This window comes from Giraffa tippelskirchi, chromosome X (genome assembly GCF_054371585.1).
Source record: "Giraffa tippelskirchi isolate mGirTip1 chromosome X, T2T-mGirTip1v1.2.pri, whole genome shotgun sequence".
Classification (NCBI taxonomy): domain Eukaryota; kingdom Metazoa; phylum Chordata; class Mammalia; order Artiodactyla; family Giraffidae; genus Giraffa; species Giraffa tippelskirchi.
In genome coordinates this window covers 96,508,131-96,532,292 of record NC_137289.1, presented here as the reverse complement: position 1 = coordinate 96,532,292, position 24,162 = coordinate 96,508,131, and the positions used below count along the sequence as shown (strand labels likewise).

General features: G+C 41.1%; 1 long non-coding RNA gene across 1 annotated transcript in view; it reads left to right on the top strand.

Annotated features, from left to right (window-relative positions):
* The window catches only part of LOC145536162 (uncharacterized), a 25,925-nt gene extending 1,763 nt beyond the window's left edge, over positions 1–24,162 (top strand). The window contains exons 3-4 of the long non-coding RNA XR_014075677.1: positions 22,653–22,798; positions 23,121–24,162. This is a non-coding gene — a long non-coding RNA (uncharacterized LOC145536162). The remainder of the gene's footprint in view (positions 1–22,652; positions 22,799–23,120) is intronic.

The window sequence follows — 24,162 nt, the reverse complement described above, 5'->3', positions numbered from 1 at the left end:
GTCAACAGTTTCCAGGGCTCCAAAGACATCTGGTTCTCCAAGGGTAACCCAGCAGATAAAATTCAGCCCTCAGGGTTGTAGGTCTTCTGTGCCTGGTGCACCTGGGTGGATTTCAACATCACTTAGGTGGTCTGGTCCTCTGCTCTCAGGGAAGAGGTGGGGTGAGGGGAAGGGAGGAGGACAGCAGCCCACTGCTCCTGCTTTGGGTGAACAAAGGTAGGTGGGTACCTACAGGACAGGAAGGAATTTTCCCTGCCTTTCCCCACCCCTCCTCCCTCAAAAAAAAAAAAAAAACCTTTTCTGTACTTGTATGTCCAGGAGGACAGTTCCTGGGCCCTACAGGTTACCTTTAGAGAAGCACATATTCTTTGAGAATTAAAAAGATCCCCTGTGGCAAAAATAGAATTACCACATCCTGCCCTTTCTCCCTCCCTCTCCCTCATCCTCTCATACAAATAAAATATAGTTTATTTAGAGCCAAGTATAAATATATAATTCTTCCTTAATCTCACCAATTAGAGATCACCAGTTTTAATATCTAATCAGGAGCTACTTCAGGGGCTTCCCCGATGGCTCAGCGGGTAAAGAATCCACCTGCAATGCAGGAGACAAAGGAGACAAAGGTCCCATCCTTGGATTGGGAAGATCCCCTGGAGGAGGGCATGGCAACCCACTCCAGTATTCTTGCCTGAAGAATCCCATGGATAGAGGAGCCTGGCGGGCTACAGTCCAAAGGGTCACAAAGAGTCAGACACAACTGAGCAACTAAGCGCACACACACACAGGAGCTACTTCTATAACTCAGATTTTTATGTGTATGAAATAAAAATTTATTGAGAAGCACTGAGTTCTCACATTCTTTAATCGGCATAAACTGTGGGTGCTGACCTCAGTCTTATGTTTCTCCTCATGCAAAGTGCTTTCATTGACTCTTAGTCTTTTCTTATCTCCTTGAAAGGCTATCTGCAGCCCAGCTTCCTGACCTTGGGATTTCGCCTGTATGCAGCAGCTATCTTCTCTGAGTAGGATCAAGTTTCTCCACGACACTGTAAAGTAGTTAGAGGAAAGTTGGGGCCATTTCTATGTGAGAGCTTGGAGGCTGAACTGAAAAAGAAACCCTGACTTGCCAAGTGCTGCAAGCCTTCCTGGGTAACCTTATCCTCAGGCAGTATTAGTGCAGAGCAAGTACTCTCACCAAGGACAGTCAGGCACTCCCAAGCCCTTGTTTGTATCACTATGACTGTAGATATGGTTTGATTTTGTTCTATGACACAGGTGATACCTGCTCCTTACAAATAATTCAGTCATGAAGAATTGGCCAGTCCCACGATCTTTGTCATTATTTAAATCCAAGTATAAAGTCACCCAACCTCACAGTAATTGTGTTGCTGGGACCACTGAGGGGAGCCACAAAGCATCCCCTCTTGTCCCTCCACACTCCTCTTCCTCACGTTGAAAGTGAAAGTGTTAGTCACTCAGTCGTGTCCAACTCTTTGTGACCCCATGGACTGTAGCCCGCCAGGCTCCTCTGTCCATGGAATTCTCCAGGCAAGAATACTGGAATGGGTTGTCATTCCTTTCTCCACGGGATCTTCCTGACTCAGGGATCGAACCTGGGTCTCCTGCATTGCAGGCAGATTCTTTACCATCTGAGCCACCAAGGAAGCCCTTCCTAAGGTTAGCAGAGGGGTAAAAAAGACCCTTTATTCATCCATTTGCTACAGTCAGAGATGATTATCAAGAGTGGGAACTGGCAACTGCACCCAGTGTGAAGTGGAACAGGTGTCAAGTTCAAGGGCCAGGTGGTGCATGGGTCAAAGGTTAGCTATCTGCAGACTGTCCAGAAACTCAATGGGAGAAATGTGGGAAATGCTACCTGGGCCAGCTGTGAACAGAACGCACAGACACAAGGCTGTGGTGAGGTGGCAGCTGTGGCTATGCAGTGGGTGGAATGATGACCCAGCCCATTTCCAATACCTGGAGAAGGGAAAGATTCAGGGTTACATGCTGACTACAGGCGTGTGCTCCAGAGTGAGGTGATGGTGGTAGGGAGTACTCTGGCCTTCTGACCTAGGGTACAAGCCCTGTGGGTCTGGGGATGGGCCAGACCTGGGGGCATTACTACCCACAACCATCACCCTCACCCGAAGTTGGGGGAAATCCCAACAGCCAGCCTTGGAGAGAGAGAACAATAGAGGGTGCAGCTGGGGTGTATTATAGGATGTCTGTTGAGCCCCAACAGTTCATGCAACCCATCCCCATCCTATTTTAGATGGTGGGAAGGGAGCAGGTTTAGAGGTTCGTGAGAAACTCCTAATACTCTCAGTGTCTCTCAATTAGTAGTACTCTAAGCACCCTTTGCCAGAAATCTGCCTTTTGGAACTCATCCTAAAGGTATATCCAGCCAAGTAGACTGAAGTAAATAAATAACAGTTGCAAAAGTGACAATTCGAAAGTGCCTTTGTGTCCAGTGATGTACTTGCCCTTATGAATTGCAGTAAAACTAGACTATGAAAGTTGAAGAATTAGATAAATTAACAGGTATTGATATAGAATGATATCCATTAATGAAAGTTAAATGGTACTAAAAAGATCTGTAGAATGCTCTAGTATTCTATGGTTGTTTTAAGCAGACATGTGATTATATATGTGTGTATGTGTTTATATTGATTTGTTCATGTTCTTTTTAGTGTTGTTTTGGAATGAACTTGTACTGTAACACACTTGTGCTGTAGCATACTTTTCTCATATTTTCTTATGATAGATTTCTGTAAATTGAATTGCTGGATGAAAGGAAAGTAAGCATCAAAGGTTTTTAATATGTATTGCTAGATGACTCAAAGAAATGAGAAAGCATTTACACGCCAGCTTGCATATACAAAGTCCTGTTTTCTTCTACCCTTGCAATTGTTGTATATAATATTAGTTCTTTTTCTGCTGTTTTGATGGATGCTAGGCAAGGCAATGGCAACCCACTCCAGTATTCTTGCCTGCAAAATCCCATGGACGGAGGAGCCTGGTAGGCTGCAGTCCATGGGGTCGCGAAGAGTCAGACACGACTGAGTGACTTCACTTTCACTTTTCACTTTCATGCATTGGAGAAGGAAATGGCAATCCACTCCAGTATTCTTGCCTGGAGAATCCCAGGGACGGCGGAGCCTGATAGGCTGCCGTCTATGGGGTCGCACAGAGTCAGACACAACTGAAGTGACTTAGCAGCAGTATCTGAATTTGTATTTTTATAAGTAATAAGGTTTAACAATATTATTCAAATAATTTATGCTCGTAAAAAAAATCCGTAAAATCAGAAAGAGGAGAATTAAGAATCAACCTTATAACTCAAGTATTCATTAAAAACTTCTTTTTGCCATTTTAGTGCATATAGTTCCATATGTATGTCTCACACACTCATTCTAGATTATCATCCATACAAACGTCCTTACCCCATCCACTTCCCTAATGATTTCTTTAGGAAAAAAATCCTACATAAGAAATAGGGGCTTGAGAGTATTTTTAACTTGTCCAGCATCACACCTTTGGCAAGGTATTCCAGGCAGTAAACCTGTGTCTTTCTGCTGCTCCCCTTGCCTCTGCTTGTTTCTTTACATCTCTGACTTGTAGATCTGCTGGTTCCATTGAATCCCTTAGCTCAAGGAGAAACATAGCAACCCCATGACTACTGTGCACAAGTAAGTGTAAGTGCAAGTGGTGTAAGTACCCATGTGTGTGAGGTGCAACACTCCCAGAAGGAACATCATGAGCTAAGTCATGGAACCTGGCAGGCCATGATATGCTTGGCAACTGTAGAGGTCACTGAGGCTGGGGGTTCAGGCTACAAATGAAAAGGGGATCTTTTCTTTGGTGTTCCTAAACAACAGGAGACCACAATAAGTGCACAAGTAGATTGTGAATATAAATACTCTGAGAGGGAATTTTTCTAAATCAATGTCTGATAAACACAAAGGAAGTTTACCTGATTGCAAAGGAGCATTCATGTAAATCTCAATGATAAAGTATATGATTTTGAACTTTGATTCCAACAATCTGTAAATCCCTTCAGATACTACTCATGCCCATCTAGTTGTTGCACACACACGTATATTCAGATAGTAATTACTTAGTGTGGGTTATCTGGATGGTTCACCTGAAGCAGTAGAGAGGAAGGAAGGTTCTTGGCAGCTTCATCACACAAAGGAGCTGCCCCTTTCCCCCTCCTCCATATACAGAAGCCTCCAAGTTTACCTTTCTGTGCCAACAGATTTCAAATTTGTAGTTGTGCTTTCAGTCTTTATTGATGCTGTTCAGGCTCTCATCTGGCCTAGAAAGCTCATCTGGTTTTGGACTTCTTTCTCTCCAGGGAATTTCTTTTTAGGCACATATGCCAGCAATTAGGCAATGAATTGGTAAGGGTACCGTGGTCATGCTGGCCTTTGCTGGCTCTTATCCACCTGCTTGTATGCCTTTGCCTAAAGTCAGTTGTCTGTATATGTAGGGGTTTATTTCTGGACTCCGTTACATTGATCTACTTGTTTATGCCAATACCACACTGCTATGATGTAGTTTTATAATAATTCTTGCAATCTAGGTCCTTTGCATTTCCATATAAATTTTAGAATCAGCTTGTCAGTTTCTACAAAAAAAGAACTGCTGGGATTTGATTAGGAGGGCATTAAATTTATAGGTCAATTTAGGAAATTGCCATGTTAACAATTTTGAATCTTCAGACCCATGAACAATATATATCTCCATTAACTTAGATCTTACTTTTTCTCAGCAGCAATATATTGTAGTTTTCAATATACATATCTTTCACTTTGTTTGTCAGATTTATCCCTATATATTTCTTATGTTTTATGCTCTTGTAAATTGGTTTTTATTTCAATTTTTGATTGTTGCTAGTATATAAAAATACAACTGATTTATTTACATTGAGCTTGTTTTCTGCAACTTCAGTAGACTCACTTGCTGGTTTTGGTCATTTTTAATTAGATTTAATCACACTTTCTATGAAAATGATCATGTCATCTGTGAATAGACAGTTTTACTACTTCATTTCCAATCTGAATGCATCTTATCTCTTTATCTTGCCTGATTACGCTACCTAGAACCTCGAGTACAATGCCAAATACAAATGGTAAAAATGAACATCCCTGTCTTGTTCCTGATCTTAGGACAAAAGCATTCTGCACTGAGACAATCATATGGGTCTTTTTTTTCAGTTTGTTAATATGGTGAATTTCATTGGTTTCTTTTCAGATGTTGAGCCAGCCCTGCATTACTGAGATAAATTCCATTAAGTCATGATGGAACATATTGTTGGATTTAATTTGTTGAAATCTTCTTTAGAATTTTTGTGTTTATATTATGAGGGTTATTGATCTATAATTTCCTTTTCTATTAAGATCTTTAGCTGGTTTTGGAATCAAGGAAATTCTGGCTTTATAGAATGAGATGAATAGGAAAGTATCCTATTCAGTATTTTGGAATCATTTGTGTAGAATTGGTATTATTTATTCCTTAAATGTTTGGTAGAATTCTCCAGTGATGCCATCTGGGCTTGGAGTTTTCTTTTGTAACTGGAGGATAATTGCTTTACAGTGTTACAGTGGTCTCTGCTTACATCAACGTGAATCAGTCCCCTCCCTCTTGAGCCTCCCCCCTCCCATCCCACCCCTCTAGGTCATCACAGAGCACCAGGCTGGGCTCCCTGAGTTGTACAGCAGCTTCCCATGAGCTATCTAATTTGCACATGATATTGTATACATGTCAATGCTACTTTCACAATCTGTCCTAGCCTCTCCTTCACCTGCTGTGTCCACAAGCCCATTCTCTATGTCTATGTCTCCATTTCTTCTCTGTAAATAGGTTCATCTGTACTATTTTTCCTGATTCCATATATGTATTAATATATGATATTTGTTTTTCTCTTTCTAACTTACTTCACTCTGTAAAACAGGCTCTAGTTTCATCCACCTCACTACACCTGACTCAAACCCCTTCCTTTTTATGCCTGAGTATTATTCTATTGTGTATATATACCACATCTTCTTTATCCATTCATCTGTCAATGGACATTTAGGTTGTTTCCATGTCCTGGCTATTGTAAACAGTGCTGCTAGGAACATTGGGGTGCATGTACCCTTTGGGATCATTTTTTTCTCCGGGTATATGCCCAGGATTTGGATTGCAGGGTCATATGGTAGCTCTGTTTTTAGATTTTTAAGGAACCTTATACTGTTCTCCATAGTGGCTCTACCAATTTACATTCCCACCAACAGTGTAGGAGGGTTCCCTTCTCTCCACACCCTCTCCAGCATTTATTGTTTGTGGATTTTTTGATGATAGCCATTTTGGCAGGTGTGGTGATATCTCACTGTAGTTTTGATTTGCATCTATCTAATAATTAGTGGTGTTGAACATAATTTCATGTGCCTCTTAACCATCTATATGTCTTCTCTGGAGAAATTGGAGGAATGTCTAGGTCCTCTGCCCATTTTTTGAGTGGGTTGTTTGTTTTGATGCTGTTAAGTGTTGTGAGCTGTTTGTAAATTTTGGAGACTAATCCCTTGTCAGTTACATCATTTGCAAATATTTTCTCCCAATCTGTGGGTTGTATTTTCATTTTGTTTATTTTTTCCTTTGCTGTGCAAAAAACTTTTGAGTTTAAGTAGGTCCCATTCGTTTATTTTTGTTTTTATTTCCATTATTCTGGGAGGTGGATCAAAAAAGATATTGCTGCAATTTATGTCAGAGAGTATTCTGCCTCCCTTTTCCTCTAGGAGTTTTATAGTGTCTGGTCTCACATTTAGGTCTTTAATCCATTTTGAGCTTATTTTGTGTATGGTGTTAAATGATGATCTAATTTCATTTTTTTTACAAGTAGCTGTCCAGTTTTCCCAGCACAATTTGTTGAAGAGACTGTCTTTTCTACATTGTATAGTCTTGCCTCCTTTGTAATAGACTGATTGACCATAGGTGCATGGGTTTATTCCTGGGTTTTCTAATCTGCTCCATTGATGCATATTTCTATTCTTGTGCCAGTATCATACTGTTTTGATGACTGTAGCTTTGTAGTATAGTCTGCAGACAGGGAGTCTGATTCCTCCAGCTCCATTTTTCTTTATCAAGACTGCTCTAGCTATCTGTGTACCACAACTTCTTTATCCATTCATCTGTCATGGATATCTAGGTTTCTTTCATGTTCTGGCTATTGTAAATAGTGCTGCAGTCTACATTGAGTATACGTGTCATTTTAAATTGTGGTTTTCTCAGGGTATATGCCCAGTTGTGGGATCCATAGGTCATATGGCAGTTTTATTCCTAGTTTGTTAAGGAATCTCCATACTGTTCTCCATAGTGGCTGTATCACATTCCCACCAACAGTACAGTAGGGTTCCCTTTCCTTCATATTCTCTCCAGCATTTATTGTCTGTAATTTTTTGGTGATGTCCATTCTGATTGGTATAAGGTGATACTTCATTGTAGTTTTGATTTACATTTCTCTAATAATAGGTGATGTTGAGCATCTTCTCATGTGTTTATTGGCCATCTGTGTATCTTCTTTGAAGAAATGTTTGTTTAGATCTTTTGCCCATTTATTGATTTCGCTGTTTGTTGTTCTGATATTGAGCTGCTTATATATTTTTGAGATTAATCCTTTGTCAGTTGCTTCATTTGCAATTATTTTCTCCCATTCTGAGGGTTGCCTTTTCATCTTGTTTATTGTTTTCTTTGCAAAAGTTTTTAAGTTTAATTAAGTCCCATTTGTTTATTTTTGTTTTTATTTCCATTACTCTAGGAGGTGGGGTCATAGAGGATCTTGATGTGATTCATGGCAGAGTGTACTGCCTATGTGTTCCCTAAGAGCTTTATAGTTTCTGGCCTTACATGTAAGTCCTTAATACATTTTGAGTTTATTTTGTGTGTGGTGTCAAGAAGTATTCTAGTTTCATTCTTTTATATGTACCTGTCCAGTTTTTCCCACACCACATATTGAAGAGGATGTCTTTTCTCCATTGTATATTCTTAGATCCTTTGTCAAAAATAAGGTGCTCGTAGATAACATGAATTCACTTGGAGTTATTTGAGGATCCATAGTCAGGGTGCAGGGCCTCTGAAACTTTGAGAGTCTCTGTTCTAAGAGTCTCTGTTTGATTCTGAGGACTTTGGAGGTCTGTGTTCAGGATGTGAGCTCTCTAACTTCTTTCAGGTTTGTGACTCAAGGTTTTGCCTTTAAAGTAGTGGTTTGTGTTCACAGTGTAAAGTCTTTGAGGATTTAAGGTTTGAATCTCAAGTCATTGTGGGTGTGTGTCCAGGGTGAGAGGTCTCTGAAATCTATGGGGATCCACTTTCAAAAGTTACGTTTCATGTATTTGGAGGCCTGCCTTCATGGCCTGTGGTCTCTGTACTTTTAAGAGAATCTGTGTCTCAAGGATTCAGCTTGAGTTATTTAGAGGTCTGTATTCAGAGTCTGAGGTCCTTGAGATTTCCAGTTTCTGTTCCAAGGTTTTAGTCTAAGGGATTAGGAGAGTTGAGTTCAAAGGGTGTATGGGCTTTGCGCTTTTAGAAGGTCTCAGTCCCACATTTGGGTCCAAGGTATTTGGGGGTCTGTGTTCAGGAAATGAAGTTCATGGGTTGTTTGAAGGTCTTTGTTCCAAGTTTTTGCCCAAGGTGTTTGGAAGCTCATATTAAAGGTATGAGGTCTCTGATCTCTCTAAAAGGATATGTTATGTGTTTTCAGTCTTAGATACTCAGAGGAATATGCTCATGTTCTCTGAAAATTTTCAGGGTCAGTCTAGATGTTTGAGTCTGAGGTAACTGCTGGTATGTGTTCAGGTGTAAGATCTCTGAAATTTTTTCAGGGTCTGCATTGTAAGGTTTGAATCTGAGGTAATTGGGGACCTATGATCAAGCTGTGAAGTCTTTGAAATTTAATACTGGATCCCAAGCTTCAGAGGTATTTGTGCTCTGTATTCAAGGAGTAAGATCCTTGAATCTTTTAAGTTCTGGGTTCCTAGTTTTGTTTGTTTGTTTGTTTAGTCTGAGTTGTTTAGACATCCTTGTTCAGGGTGTGAAGTCTCTGAACTCTTTGAGGGGTCTGTATTCCAAGGTTCTGGAGGTCTGTGATCAGAGTTTAAGAGGTATCAAAACTTATTAACTGTACTCCAAGGTTTCATCTGAAGTTTTGAGGGTCTATGTTGTAAGATTTGAATATGAAGTACGTGTGGGTCTCTGTCAGTTTATGGAAGTTTAAATCTGAGATATTTGGAAATCTGTATTTAGGAAGAAGGGTGTCTGAAATTTTGAAAGTCAGATTTGAATGTGAGAAATTTGGAGGTTAGTGTTATGTGTGCACATTCTCTGGACTCATTGAAGCCGTTGTCCCTAAGTTCAAATATGAGGTATTTGGGGATCAGTGTTTAGGGTATGAGCTCTCCAAATTCTTTGAGGGTATATGTTCAGGGTTCTTGGGAGGTTGTGATCAGGGTGTGAGAGGTGTCCAAACTTATTAACTGTCTGTGCTCTCAGATTTGATCTGAAGTATTTGGGGGTCTGTGATCTGGGTATGAAGTCTCTTGGTGCTCTAAGGGCATTAGTACCAAAGTTTGATCATGCTCTATGGGGCGGGCTTTGAGTTCAGGGTTAGAGGTTCTGAAACACTTTGATGATCTGCCTTCCTAGGTTTCGGTCTGATGTTACGGGGAATTTGGCTTTGTCCCTTAGGTCTCTGAAATCATTGAGCGTCTCTGTTTCAAGCTTTTAGTCTAAAGTGTTTGAAAGTCTATGAGCAGGGTGTGAAGTCTCTGAATCCTTTGAGAGTCTCCGCTGCAACTGGAGAGTTTGTGGTATTAGGAGATTTGTGTTGGGGATATGAAATCTCTGAAATCTTATATTGCCTATGTTCCAATGTTTGAGTTGGAGGAGATATTAGGTGTCAGTGCCCAAGCTGTCTGGAATTTTATGGGGCCTGTTTCCCAAGTATTAATTCTGAGAAATTTGGGAGTCTGACTTTAACATGTGAGGTCTCTGTTTATGTGAGAGATGTTTATGGTCTTTGTTCAGAAGAGAAATCTTTTGCTGTCTCTATTCCATGGCTGAATCTGAGATATTTGGCTTCTGAATTTAAGCTGTGAAGTCTGTGTTATCACTGTGGTTTTGTCTCCCATTTTTGAACATGAAGTATTTTGGACTAAGTGTTCAGAGTAAGAAGTCTGTGAACTCATTAAAGGTCTACTTTTCAAAGTTTTAGTCTGAGGTATTTGGGGAAAGTGTTCAGAGTGTGAGGTCTCTGACCCCTTTGGAGGTTTGTATCCTAAGATTACTTCTGTGTTATTTGGTGTGTGAGTTCAGAGATCTTTTTGAGGTTCAGTATCCTGAGGTTTCCCTGGTGGCTCAGACAGTAAAGAGTCTGCCTGCAATGTGGGAGACCTGGGTTTGATCCCTAGGTGGGGAAGATCCCCTGGAGAAGGAAATGGCAACCCACTCCAGTATCCTTGCCTGAAAAATCCTATGGACAGAGAAACCTGGCGGGCTACAGTCCCTGGGGTCACAAAGAGTGGGACACGACTGAATGACTAACACTTTCACTTTCACTCTGAGGTTTAAGTGTCAGGTCCTTGGAACTCTAGAATGGGATGTCTCAAAACTCACTGAGAGGCTATGTCTTAAATTTTTAATTGATTATATGTGAGGATCTGTGTTTAGCTTGTGAGGGCTCTGAAATCATTGAAGGTCTTTGGTTCAGGTTTTGAATCTGAGATTTTTGGAAGTCTATATTCAAGATAGGCAAGCTCCAAAATCTTTGAGGGTCTGTCTTGTGAGGTTGGGGTTTGAGATGTTTTGCAGTGTTTGTACAGAACGTGAGGCCTCTGACTTGAAGTACTTTTTTCACAGAATTGAGCCTGAGGTATTGGGTTCTGGGTTTAGAATGTAAATTCTTTGAATTCTATGAGGATCTGTTTACTAAGAGTGGAATCTGGTGTATTTGCAGGTCTGTGTTCAGGGGGTGAGTACTCTGAAACCTTTGACAGTCAATATTTCAAATTTGAGTCTCAGGTATTTGGGATCAGTATCCCATAGAGAGAGGAGCGTGACAGGCTACAGCACATTTGTTTGCAAGAGTCAAACATGACTTAGTGACTAAACCACCACCACCACCATCATATAGGTTGTAAATACTCACAACTCTTTCAGTGTCTGATGTTTTCATATTTTCTTTATCCATGTTCCAAGGCTGAATCTATGAGATTTGGGGTTCTGTATTCAGGGTTAGAAGACTGTGATGTTATTGAGGGTTTGTCTTCCATTGTCTGAGTATGAAGTATTTGGGGGTTGGTGTTTAGGGTAAGACCCATTGTCTGAGTATGAAGTATTTGGGGGTTGGTGTTTAGGGTAAGAAGTCTCTGAACTCATTGAAAGTCCATTTTTCAAAGTTTTTATCTAAGGTATTTAGCTCAAGTGTTCAAGATGTAAATTCTCTGAGCTCTTCGAGTAGTTGTGTCCTAAGTATGCTTCTATGTTATTTGGTATCTAACTTTGGGACATGAGGTCTTTGATTTTTTTTTTTTGAGGTTCTGTGATCCAGCATTAGAATCTGAGGTATTTGGGACCTTGTCTTTAGAATGTGGTATCTTAGAAGGTCAATGTCTTAAAGTTTTCATTGATGTATTTGGGGGTTTAGAGTGTGAGGGTTCTGAAATCACTGAGGGTCTTTGGTATAAATTTTGAATCTGAGTTTCTGGAGTTTGCATTCAGAGTATGAGAGTTCTGAACTCTTTGAAGGGCTATGTTGTTAAGTAAGGGTCTTAGGCGTTTGGTGCTACATCTCAGGGTATGAAGTATCTGACTCCTCTCTATCTGAGTATCTTTTATAAAATAGAATTGAGTCTGAAGTATTTGAACATCTATATTTGGAATGTAAGGTCTTTGAAGTCTGTGAGGGCCTATGTCTTAAGATAATGAATTTGATGTATTTGTGCATCTGTGTTTAGAGTTTTCATTTTGGGAAATCTTTCAGAATCTGTGTTCCAAGGTTTGAGGTGTTTTACATCTGTGTTCTGAGTGTTAGTACTCACAGATCTTTTAAGGCTTGTGTTTTAATGGTTATATGACATATATAGGTTACTTTTGAAAGAAGTAAGTTCTATAAATTTGCTGAAGACCTGTGGCCCAAGGTTGGAGTCTCAGATATTTGTAAGGTATTTGTGAGACCTCATCCTGAGTATGAGGTCTATGAATTTACTCAGGGCCTGGGTTCCAAATTGAATCACTAGTATTTGGAGGTATGTGGTCAGTTGTGATGATGCAGAACACTCTTATGATATGTGTGCCAAGGTTGTAGTATAAGGTATTTGGGGTTTCTTTTCAAGGTTGGAGGTGTCTGACCTCTTTGAGGATTTGTTTCCTAAATTTGCTTCTTAAGTTTGTTTTAGTATCTAAGTTCAGAGTGTGAAGTCTCTAGACTTTTAGAGGATCAGTGCTCCAAGATCTGTGTATATGGTTTTTAGGTATTTATCTTCAAGATGTAAAAACCTCTGAAATTTTTGAGGGCCTGTGTTCCAGCCTTAGAATCAAATGTCTGTGGGGGTCTCTGAGCAGAGAATGAGAGGTCTCTGAACTAATTAAGTGTGCTCTAATGTTCAAATGCAAATTATTTTGGGGTCTGTGTTCAGAGTGTGAGATCACTGAGTTTTTGAAGGTTTTTTTTTTTTTTTTTTTTTCCATAGGGTTGAGTCTGAGTTATTTTGTGTTCTGTATTTAGAGTTTGAGGTCTTGAACTCATTGAGGGTGACATAAAATTCTGAGTTCAATGTATTTGTGGTTCTTCATTTAGGGTTTTGGTCTCCAAAGTCAATGAGGGCAAGTGTTACAAGATTTGAGTCTGAGATATTTGGGATCTATATTCATAATAAGCATTTACAAATATCTTAGGGTCTGTGTTTTAATATCCAAATATGAAGCATATGGATTCTAGGTTTAGGATGTGAGATCTCTGAATTCTTTGAACATTTGTGTCACAAGGTTAGAGTCAGAGGTGTTTAAATCCTTGTTCTAGGTGTGAAGTCTGTGAACTCTAGAAGGTCTGCATTCCAAATATTACACTTGAGATATTTTGAGGTGTGTATTCAAGTTACTTCCCAGGTGGCTCAGTGGTAAAAATCTGCCTGCCAGTGTAGGAGATCCAGGAGACATGGGTTCAATCCCTGGGTCGGGAATATCCCCTGGAGTAGGAAATAGCAACCCACTCCAGGATTCTTGCCCGGGAAATCCCAGGGACAGAGGAGCCTTGCAGGTTACAGTCCTTGGGGTCGCAAAGAGTCGGACAGAACTGAGCAACTATGCACTCATACACGCACATTCAAGTTGTAAGATGCAGAACTCTTTCAAGCTCTCTGTTCCAAGGTTAGCATCTGATGTGTTTGGGTCAGTGTTCCGAGTGTGAGGTCTAGGAACTTTTTTTAAGGTTTTTGTCCTAAGTTTGCTCCAGAGGTTTTAGTATCTCTCTTCAGAGTATGAGGTCTCTGAACTCTTGGAGGTTCTCTGTTCCAATGTTTGAGTTGTGGTGTTTGAGAATTTATACTTAGGGTGAGAAGCCTCTGACTTATTTGAGGGCCTGTGTTTCAGGGTTTGACTCTTGAGGTATTTGAAGGACAGTATTCATGAAGTGAGTGGAGTGTGAACTTATTAAGTATCTAGGCTCCAAAGTTTGAATCTGTAGTATTTTGGGGTTCAGATTCAAAGTATGAGGTCTCTGAGCTCTTTGAAGTTCTTTTTTTCATAGAATTAAGTCTGAGGTATCTGTGGTCTGAGTAAGGTCTTTGAACTCATTGAGAGTCTGTGTCCCCGAGTTTGAGTATGGGGTGTTTGGCTTTTTGTTTAGGGTGTAAGCATTCACAAATCTTTAGGGCCTGTGTTTTCGTATTTGAATATAAGGTATATGGGTTCTATGAGCAAGAGTGGGGTCTCTTAACTTGTGAGGGACTGTGACCAAAATATGAATCTGAGTTATTTCTGGTCTGTGTTCAGTTGAGACATCTTCAGAATTCTTTCAGGCTTTGTGTCACAACATTTGAGTCTGAATGGTTGGAAGTTTATGTTCTGGGTCTGAGGACTATGAACACTTGAGGAATTGGGCTCCAAATATTGTTTCTGAGGTGTTTAGAGGTGTGTGAACAGGTTGAGTGGTCATAGAACTCTTGCAGAGTCCGTATTCCCAGGTTGGAGTCTGAGATGTTTGAGTCAGTGTTCAAGGTGACAGGTCTTTGAAATTTTTGAGAATTTGTGTATTGTTTTCTTCCGAAGTTCTTTGGCTCTTTGCTCAGGGTGTGAGTTTTCTGAACTCTTTGGGTGTCCATGTATGAAAATCTGAGTTTGTAGCATTTGGGAAATTTATGTTTAGGATGTTAAGTTTCTGAATTTGTTGAGGGATTATGTTCCAGCATGTGAATCAGTTATTTGCAGGTCTGTTTCCAAGGAGTGAGGAGTGAGTGAACTTATTGTCTATGCACCAAGGTTTGAACCTGACATATTTGGGATTTGTGGTCAGGATGAGAGATCTCTGACCTGTGACCTCTTTGAGGGTGTTTGTCCCAGTGTTTGATTCTGATGTATAGGGGTGTGAGTTCATGATTTGAGGTCTCCAAACACATTGATGATCTGTATACCAAGTTTGAGTCTGAGATACTGGGAGGTCTGTGTTCAGTCTCTATAATCTTGTCTCTATTTCAAGATTTTAGTCTGATCTGCAGAGCGTTAGTTAGGTCTCTGAACACCTTGAGGATCTGTGTCCCATTGAGGCAGTTGAGAGTATGTATTCAGGTGGGCATATCTGAATTTTAGAGTATATATGTTTCAAGTTGGAATGTGAGCTCTTGGGGGTATGTTTCCAAGATGTGAGGTCTCTGAACTCTTTGACGGTCTGTGTTCCAAGTGTTGAGTCAGCAGTGTCTGGGGATTTGTGTTCAAGATAGAAGTCTCTGAAATCTTATAGAGCCTGTGTTGAGCTGGAGGTATTGGTTATCATTGTTCAAGGTGTGAGGTATATGAAATTTTAGAATCTATTTTGTGAGGGTTGAGCCTGATATACTTGGTAGACTGGGTTCAGCACATTAGGTCTCTGAAATTTTAGAGACACAAACCTGTGTCCAAGGTTTGGGTGTGAAGTATTTAGGGTTACAGACATAAAGGTCCAGATTGTGAAGTCTCTGAAATCTTTGCATATCTGTGTTCCAAGATTGAATCTTATGCATTTGGGGTTCTGAATTCAGGGTGTGAGGGTCCTTATCTCATTAAAAATCTATCAATATATGAGCCTGGAGTATTTTGGATTCTATGTTCAGGATGTGTACTCTATGAACTCATTGAGGGTATATTTCTCAAGGTTTTGGTCTGAGGTGTTTGAGGCAGGCAATCTCTGAATTCTTTCAGAGTCTGTACCCTAAATTTGCAAATGAGTTTTTGGATGTCTCAGTTCAGGGAGTGGGACCTTTGATCTTTTTGAGGTTTTGTGTCCCAAGGTTTAAGTCTGAAGTTTGGGAGTCTGTGTTTAAACAGTGATTTCTGAACTCTTTGAGGTTCTGTATATTAAAGTTTTAATGAATGTATTTAGAGAATGTGTATTTAGGATGTGAGGTCTCTGAAATCATTAAGGGCCTGCCATACAAATTTTGGATCTGAGCTGTTTAGGCATCTGTATTCAGGATGTGAGAGCTCTGAACTCTTTAAGCATCTCTATCTCTGTTACAAGACCTGAGATATTTGGAGGTAGGTGTTAGAGTGAGAGTCCCTGACTCTTTGAATTTTTTATTTTTTTGCAGGATTGAGTCTGAGGTACGTAGGGGACTTTTTGCATAGTATGAGGTCTTTGACCTCTTTGAGAATCTGTGTCCTAAGAATCTGAGCTTGGTGTATTTGCAGACCCATATTAGGGTGTAAAGTCTCATGTATAATATTTGCAGGTCTATGTTAGGATGTACATTTGGGGAGTCCCTTGGAATTTTTTGAAGACCGGTGTTCTAAGACTTGAGTCTGGCATATTTGACAATCTGTGTTTAGACTGTGATGTCCCTGAATCCTTCGAAATCTGTGATTTAACTGATAAATTTGGGAATCTGTTTTCAGGACATGAGGTCTCTGAACTCAATTGAGGGTCTATGTTGCAAGGTCAGAGTCTTTGAGGGTGTGTACATGCTCTCTGATTCCTTGAAGGCCTTTGTCTTGGAATGATCCCTGCCATCTTTAAAGTCATTTTTGAAGCCTTTGAGGTCTGCATCCTAAGATTTCAAATTGGTGCGTTTGCAGGTCTGTGTTTAAGATGTCAGGTCTCTCAACCCTTTGAGCATCTATGTTCTATATATTGAGTCTGTGGTGTCAGAATCTGTGTTCAAGGTATAAGCACTCACAACTCTTTTAAGATTTGTGGTTTAAAGTTTGAATGTGAGGTATTTGGGTTCTGTGTTCAGTCAGTGTAATCTCTGAACTCATTAAGCTTTGATGACCCAAATTTAAATCTCAGGTATTTGAGGGGACTCTGTGTTTGGGTTTTTAGGTTTCTGATCTCCTTGAGAGTTTTGTCACAAAATTTGAGTCTGAGGTATTTGGAAATTGTGTTCTGGGTGTGAGACCTATGAACTGTTTGAGGGCCTGAGTTTCAAATGCTGTGTCTCAGGTATTTGGAAATGTTTTTTCAGGTTGTAAGACTGTAGAACACTGTAGAGTTTGTGTTCTCAGGTTGGACTCTGAGGTGTTCAGGGTCTGTGTTTAAAATGTGAGACCTCTGAACTCTTTGAGGATCTGTGTTCTAAAATTTGAGTGTGTATCTTTTGGGGGGTTGTGTGTTGAGGATGTAAAGTCTCTAAATTCTTTGTAGGCCTTTGTTCCAAATTTTGAATCAGAGGTATTTGGGATTCTGTATTCAGGGAATAGGAAGTATCTTAATTCATTGTATATGAATCTGCCTGCTACTGCAGGAGACATAGAGATGTTGATTTGATCCCTGGGTCAGGAAGATCCCCTGGAGGAGGCCGTGGCAACCCACTCCAGTATTCTTGCCTGGAGAATCCCCTGGACAGAAGACCTTGGCGGGCTACAGTCCACAGGGTCACAGAGAGTCAGACATGACTGAAGTGATTTAGCATGCACCCATGTGTTCCAGGATTGAATCTGAAGGTTTCTGAGGTCTACATTCAGATGAGAAGTCTCTGAACTCTTTCAGTGTATTTTTCCCAAGGTTTTATTGTGCTATTTTGGCATATGCATTCAGGATTATAAGTTTTTCAACACTTTGATGATCTTTGACCAAAGTTTGACTCTGAGGTAATAGGGGGAGTCCATGTTCTGTGCATATAGTCTCTGAACTCATTGACAACCTGCTTTTCAGGGATTTATTCCCAGGTATCTGGCATTCAGTGTTCAATGTGTAAGGTCTATGAACTCCTTGACAGCCTGTGTTCCAAAGTTGGAGTCTGAGGTATTTGTCTGGGCTAAGGGTAAAGGCCTCTGAGTACTTTGAGGATCTGTGTTTCAAGATTTGGGTGTGTAGTATATGGAGATTTGTGTTCAGGGTGTGGGTTCTCTTCATTGTTTCAGGGTCTGTATCCTAAGCTTTGAGTTGGATGTATTTGTTTCTGTGTTCAGAGTATAAGGTCTCTGAATGTTTTCAGCCTCTGTTTCAAGGTATGAATCTGGGGTATTTGGGTACAGTGTTCAAGCAGTGAAGCAGTTGGAATTTGATGGGGTCTGTTTCACAAGGTTTAAGTTGGAGATATTTGGGAATCTGAACATTTAGATGGTCTTTGTCTCAACATTGGAATCTTAGATGTTTGGGAGTGTAAAGTCCCAGAAATCTGTGATGTTTTTGTCCCAGTGATTGAGACTAAGGTAACTGTGAGTCTGTATTTGGGAAATGATTTCTCTAAACTCTTTGGGGGCCTGTGTTCCAAAGGATGAGTGTGAGGTTATTGAGTGTTTGGTTCAGGAAGTGAGGTCTATAAGTTATTTGAGAACTACATTCTAAAGTTTGAGGTTTAGGTAACTCAGTTCAGTTCAGTCGCTCAGTCATGTCCGACTCTTTGCAACCCCATGAACCGCAGCACGCCAGGCCTCCCTGTCTATCACCAACTCCTGGAGTCCACCCAAACCCATGTCCATTGAGTCGGTGATGCCATCCAACCATCTCAGCCTCTGTCGTCCCCTTCTCCTCCTACCTTCAATCTTTCCCAGTATCAGGGTCTTTTCAAATGAGTCAGCTCTTTGCATCAGGTGGCCAAAGTATTGGAGTTTCAGCTTCAACATCAGTCCTTCCAATGAATATTCAGGACTGATTTCCTTTAGGATGAACTGGTTGGATCTCCTTGCAGTCCAAGGGACTCTCAAGAGTCTTCTCCAGCACCACAGTTCAAAAGCATCAATTCTTCAGCGCTCAGCTTTCTTTATAGTCCAACTCTCACATCCATACATGACTACTGGAAAAACCATAGCCTTGACTAGATGGACATTTGTTGGCAAAGTAATGTCTGTGCTTTTTAATATGCAGTCTAGGTTGGTCATAGCTTTCCTTCCAAGGAGTAAACGTCTTTTAATTTCATGGCTGCAATCACCATCTGCAGTGATTTTGGAGCTCAGAAAAATAAAGTCAGCCACTGTTTCCCCATCTATTTGTCATCAAGTGATGGGACCGGGTGCCATGATCTTAGTTTTCTGAATGTTGAGCTTTAAGCCAACTTTTTCACTCTCCTCTTTCACTTTCATCAAGAGGTTCTTTAGTTCTTCTTCACTTTCTGCCATGAGGGTGGTGTCATCTGCATATCTGAGGTAATTAATATTTCTCCCGGCTGTCTTGATTCCAGCTTGTGCTTCCTCCAGCTCAGCATTTCTCATGATGTACTCTTCATATAAGTTAAATAAGCAGGGTGACAATATACAGCCTTGATATACTCCTTTTCCTATTTGGAATGAGTGTGTTGTTCCATGTCAAGTTCTAACTGTTGCTTCCTGACCTGCATACAGGGTTAGGTAACTAGGGAGCTCTTATTATGGTGTGACCTCTCAGATCTTTGAGAGTCAATATTTGAGTTTGAGTTATTTGGTGGTTTGTTTTCAGGGTGTAAATTGTGAATTTTCTCATGGTCTGTGTTCCAAGGTTTGATTCTAAGGTAATTGGGGAGTTTTCAAGAGGTGAGTTTTCTGAACTCATTTAGGGCCCTTTCTAAGATTTAAATCTGAGATATTTTGAAACTGTGTTCAGAGCATTACTCTCACAACTTTTAGAGGATCTCTGTCCCAGGTTTGAGTCTAAGGTATTTGTTGAGTCTGCACTCAGGATATGAAGTCTCTGAAATCCTTGAGAGTCTGTCTCCCAAGGAGAGGGTGGGACAAATTGAGAGAGTAGAACTGAAACATATACATTACCATATGTAAAATAGATAACCAATGGGAATTTGCTGTATGAGGCAGGGAGCTCAACCCCAGTGCTCTGTGACAACCTAGAGGGGTGGTAATTGGGAGAGAGGTTCAAGAGGGAGAGGAAATATGTATACCTATGGCTGATTCATGTTGATGTATGACAGAAACCAACACAATATTGTAAAGCAGTTATCTTCCAGTTTAAAATAAATCAATTCTTTTAAAAATTTAAAAAACAAAGTTTGAGTCTGAGGTATTTGGGAGTCTGTGTTCAGGTTGGGAGATCACTGAAATCTGTGATGGTGTGTGTCTCAAAGTTCGATTCTGAGTTGTTGAGGTGTCTTGATTCAGAGTGTGAGGTCTCTGAATCTTTTGAACACCTTTGTCACATCCCAAGTTTTCAATTCTATATAACTGGAGGTCTGAAGTAATGGCATGTAGTACCTGAACTCTTTGAGGATCTGTCCTAAGGTTTGAGTCTGAGGCCTTTGGTGGTCTGTTTTTAGTATGTAATACTTCTGAACAAACCTTAGTCTGTATTCCAAGGTTTGATTCTGAGATTTAGGAGGTGTATATTGAATGTGAATTTTCTGAGCTCTTTCGGATTCTGTGTTCCAAGAATTGATTCTGAGGTAATTGGGGATCTGTTTTTAGGAAATGAGGTTTATGACCTCATTTAAAGCCCCTTCCAAGATTTGAGTCTGAGGTATTTAAAGACTCTGTTGAAGGTGAATCTCTGAACTTTTAGAGGATCTGTACACCAGGAGTTGAGTCTGAGGTATTTGGGGTTTGTATTCAGGATGTGTGGTCTGAAGTCTTTGAGAGTCTGTGTTCCAAGGTTTGGGTATGAAATAATTCAGTGTAGGAGGTATCTGAACGCTTTCAGGAGTTTTGCCCCAAGTTTGGTTCTGAGGTTTTTGGAGTCTAAATTTAGCATGTGAGGTGTCTTTGGGTTTCTGTCTTCTAAGTTTCTAATCTGAAGTGTTTGGGAGTTCATGTCAAGATATGAGGTTTCTAAACTTATTGAGTATTTGTGTTTTAAGATAGAGTCTTTGATATTTGTGGCTTGAATGTGCAGTTGAATGTGAGGGGATCTGTGTTTAGGAATGAGATCTCTGAATTCTTTGGGATTCTGTGTTCCAAGATTTGTATCTGAGATAACTAAATGAAGTGCCATCTCCTACTGAGAGCCAAGGAGTAGAAGGAACTTCATTTTTTTTTTTTTATATCATAAGCACATTTCCAACATAGGGTCTATAAAATAAAATATCTTGAATGAACTTTGCTTACTATAGATTTCCAGTATATCTTCCAAGAAAATAAAATGTTTGTCCCGAAGCTATTGTAATGGTTGTTTTTTAAAATTCAGCACATAATTGACAGGAAAAGTGTTTCTGGGGAAAATATATTGTTTACAGTAACACATCTATGTCTTCCATTAGCAGTTGTTTTAGAAGAAGACCTCTTGTGTATATCATATTTTTCCAAAGCAAATTATACTCTTAACTCTTGAGTGCATTTTTAAAAAAATCAGGACTATGTTTAAAGAACACCTCAAATGCTGCATTCTGAACAAAACATTCTTGGTCTTATAGATGCTAGAAAATGTTACCTAAAGCTTTTCTGGAAAACCACCCCACTCACATATACATGCACACCCCACCTCTAGCCAAAGGCAGACTGAATTGTTTACCCTTCTTCACTCTTGTGGCATTATCATAACACATATTTCATGTGAGACTTCATTTCATGCTGTCTGATGTGCCTCCTCCCACTGGGTGCAGGAACAGGGATATCTTCTCTCAGTATCTTTTGATTCCTAACATGGTGCCTGACCCACAGTGGGTGGTAGATACTAATGCTGTTATTTTTTTTCATCCATTTTTCTAATAAGTCATCATGTCTTTAATCTGCTTTACTTCAATCCACTCTATCGTGTCACTGACAGTGTTGACCTGGTTTGAAACAAAGTGTTTAAGGGTCTGTGATGGACCCTGTGATGCATCACCCAGATCTCCCTCCCATAGCAGGGCTTAGTCCCTCAGCTGCTTTTGGCAGACAGCTGTCAGCCTCTTCAGGGTTTGTCTCAGCTACAGAGAGCTGCTTCACTCAAGGTCACACTCTTTTCCCAGATGGCCCATATTTAATGACTGATCAGTATGGGGGTATAAAGGTGTGAACATCTAGACCCAACCTGGGATAACTCTGATGGGTCATTCAAGAACTCTCCAATTAGACAACTGTGGCAGTAATTGGACCTGCGTCACAGTTCGACTTCTCCCTCCACCCATTCTATCTATGTTGTCAGATTTGTTGGCTGAAAATTATTCATTCTGTTTTCTTATTATCCTTTTAATGTCTGTAGTATCCTTGTTGATAACTGCATGTATGTTCCTGATATCAGTGATTTGTTTCCTCTCTTGTTCAAGAGGTTTGTCAGTTTTATCTTTTCTAAGATTGGAATTTTGGCTTTGTTAATTTTCTCTACTGTCTATTTTCAATGCAGTTGATTTCTGGTCTTCATTATTTCCTTCCTTCTACTTACCAGGTATTAGCTTTGCTCTTTCTTTTCTAGCTTCTTAAGGGTAAACCTTAGGTCATGGATTTTACGTGCTTCTTTCCTAATATTATCATTTTTTTTTTTTGGTTTTTTTGTGGTTTTCTTAAATTTATTTATTTATTTATTTAAATTTATTTATTTGGCTGTGTCAGGTCTTAGTTGTCGTACACCGGGTCTTTGTTGCATCATGTGGGATCTTTCCTCGCAGAACACAGGCTCTCTAGCTGTGGCTCGAAGGCTCAGTAGCTGCGGTGCATGGGCTTAGCTGCTCTGCGGCATGTGAGATCTTAGTTCCCTGACCAGGGATCAAACCCACGTCCCCTGAATTGCAAGGGGGAATCTTAACTATTGGACCACCAGGGAAATACTGAAAAAAAAAAAGTTAAAAAAAACACCTCCTCTTGGTACATTTATCTTTCTGCCTGAGATTCTATTTCATGGCTGGGCCATAATTGATTTAATTAGTTCTCTCCAGACAGCCAGCCAGGTTGCTCCCAATCTTTTGCTAAAACCAACGAGGCTGCAAATGATATTCCGGAACGTGTGTATTTACGCCTTTGTGGGAGTCCAGCGGCAGGATAAGCTACTCAAAGTTGTGGTGGCCCAGCCCGGCTCCCAGGGCCGCGTGTGCTTCCCCGCCCCTTGCCCTGGCTGTGCCCTCCCTCCCACCACCCCCTCTGCCATCCCACAGGCAAATACATCGAGAACCACGGGGTGGTTCACAACATGTTCTACAACACGAGCAGCAAGCTAAAGTGGCCCTACCACACCACACTGGGCATCCAGAAATGGTGGGACAATGGCAGCTTGCCCATCTGGATCACCGCCCAGAGGCAGGTAACGCTGCACCCGTGCCCACTTGGACAGACAGGGGAGGCAGGAGGGGGACCTGGCCGAGCAGGCCGTGACCACAGCGTGACCACGGGACATCCACGGCAGGACCCAGGAGCTCAATGCTCCCAGCACAGAAAGGTGCTGAGTGGGGCCCCATGGGAGATGGAAGCCGGGCGCCCATGAGGACCCACTAGTGGCTAGACAGGCTGCCTTGTCCTCCCTGGGACCCTGAGGGATTGTTGCATCCTCCTGACTGGAGGGAAAACTGGGCTTCAGCACTGGCGAGAAGGGTGCCACAGGGAAAATAATGTCACTCCACAAACAGGCAGGGAACAATGAAATGGCTTCATCCTGGTTCCCCTCTCAGGGGCTGGCAGTCGAATTATCTGAGTCCCTTCGCTTCAGAAGGAGCTACCAGACACCAGGCTCACTCGCAGAAAGCATAGCCGAGAACTGACATCTCAAGGTGGACATGATGACCTGAGGCAGTGGACAGATGGATCTGGTCAAGTGGCGCGGCTGGTCCTCCAAGTGAGTCCCCAACAATGCGGCGCCCGTCTTCCCGCCAGCGCCACCTCGGTGTGTGGTGGGAGGACGGCGTGGGTTCCTCGCCCGCGCCGTCGGGGGGCGTCCGCGCGCCCGGCGGGAAGTTTGCGGGGGGCTCCGCGGGCTCCTCGGGTTTGGCGGTTAGGGGACGCCCAGCTTGCGCGGGGTGCCCTTTGTTTACAAGCTCGCGGGGCGCGGGGCTGAGCGGCCTCCCCGGAACCCCCTCCGGCCCGCCCAGCTCCGCTCCGGGCACCCGGGCCGCCTCTCCCCACGCCCGGCCCGCGCCCCTCCCTAATATTATCATTTAAAGCTATAAATTACCCTCTAAACATTCCTTTAGTTCAATTCCATGAACTTTTATCTGTTCTACTTTGTCATTTGGCTGAAAATATTTTGTGATTTCCTTTGTGATTTCATCTTTGATCCCTGAATCATTTAAAAGTATGGTGTGTAAAAAAAAAAAAAAAAAAGTATGGTGTGTGACTTCCAGATATTTGGGAGTTTCCAGTATATCACATTATAATTGATTTGTAATATAACTCAACTGTAATCATACAATCTGTATGATCTTGCTTGGTCCTTTTAGATTTATTGAGATATGCTTTAAAGTTCAGTCTATGGTCTATTGAGATGAAATGTACAGTGTGCACTTGAAAGGAAGTATATATTCTGCAATTGTTGGGTGGACATTTATAGATGTCAAATCTAGGTGGTTGATAGTGGTATTCAAACCGTCTGTGTCTGTACTGATTTTTTTTTTGTCCTGTCATTGTATCAACTGAAGAAAGTATTAAAATTTCTTGCTATGATTCTGTCAATTT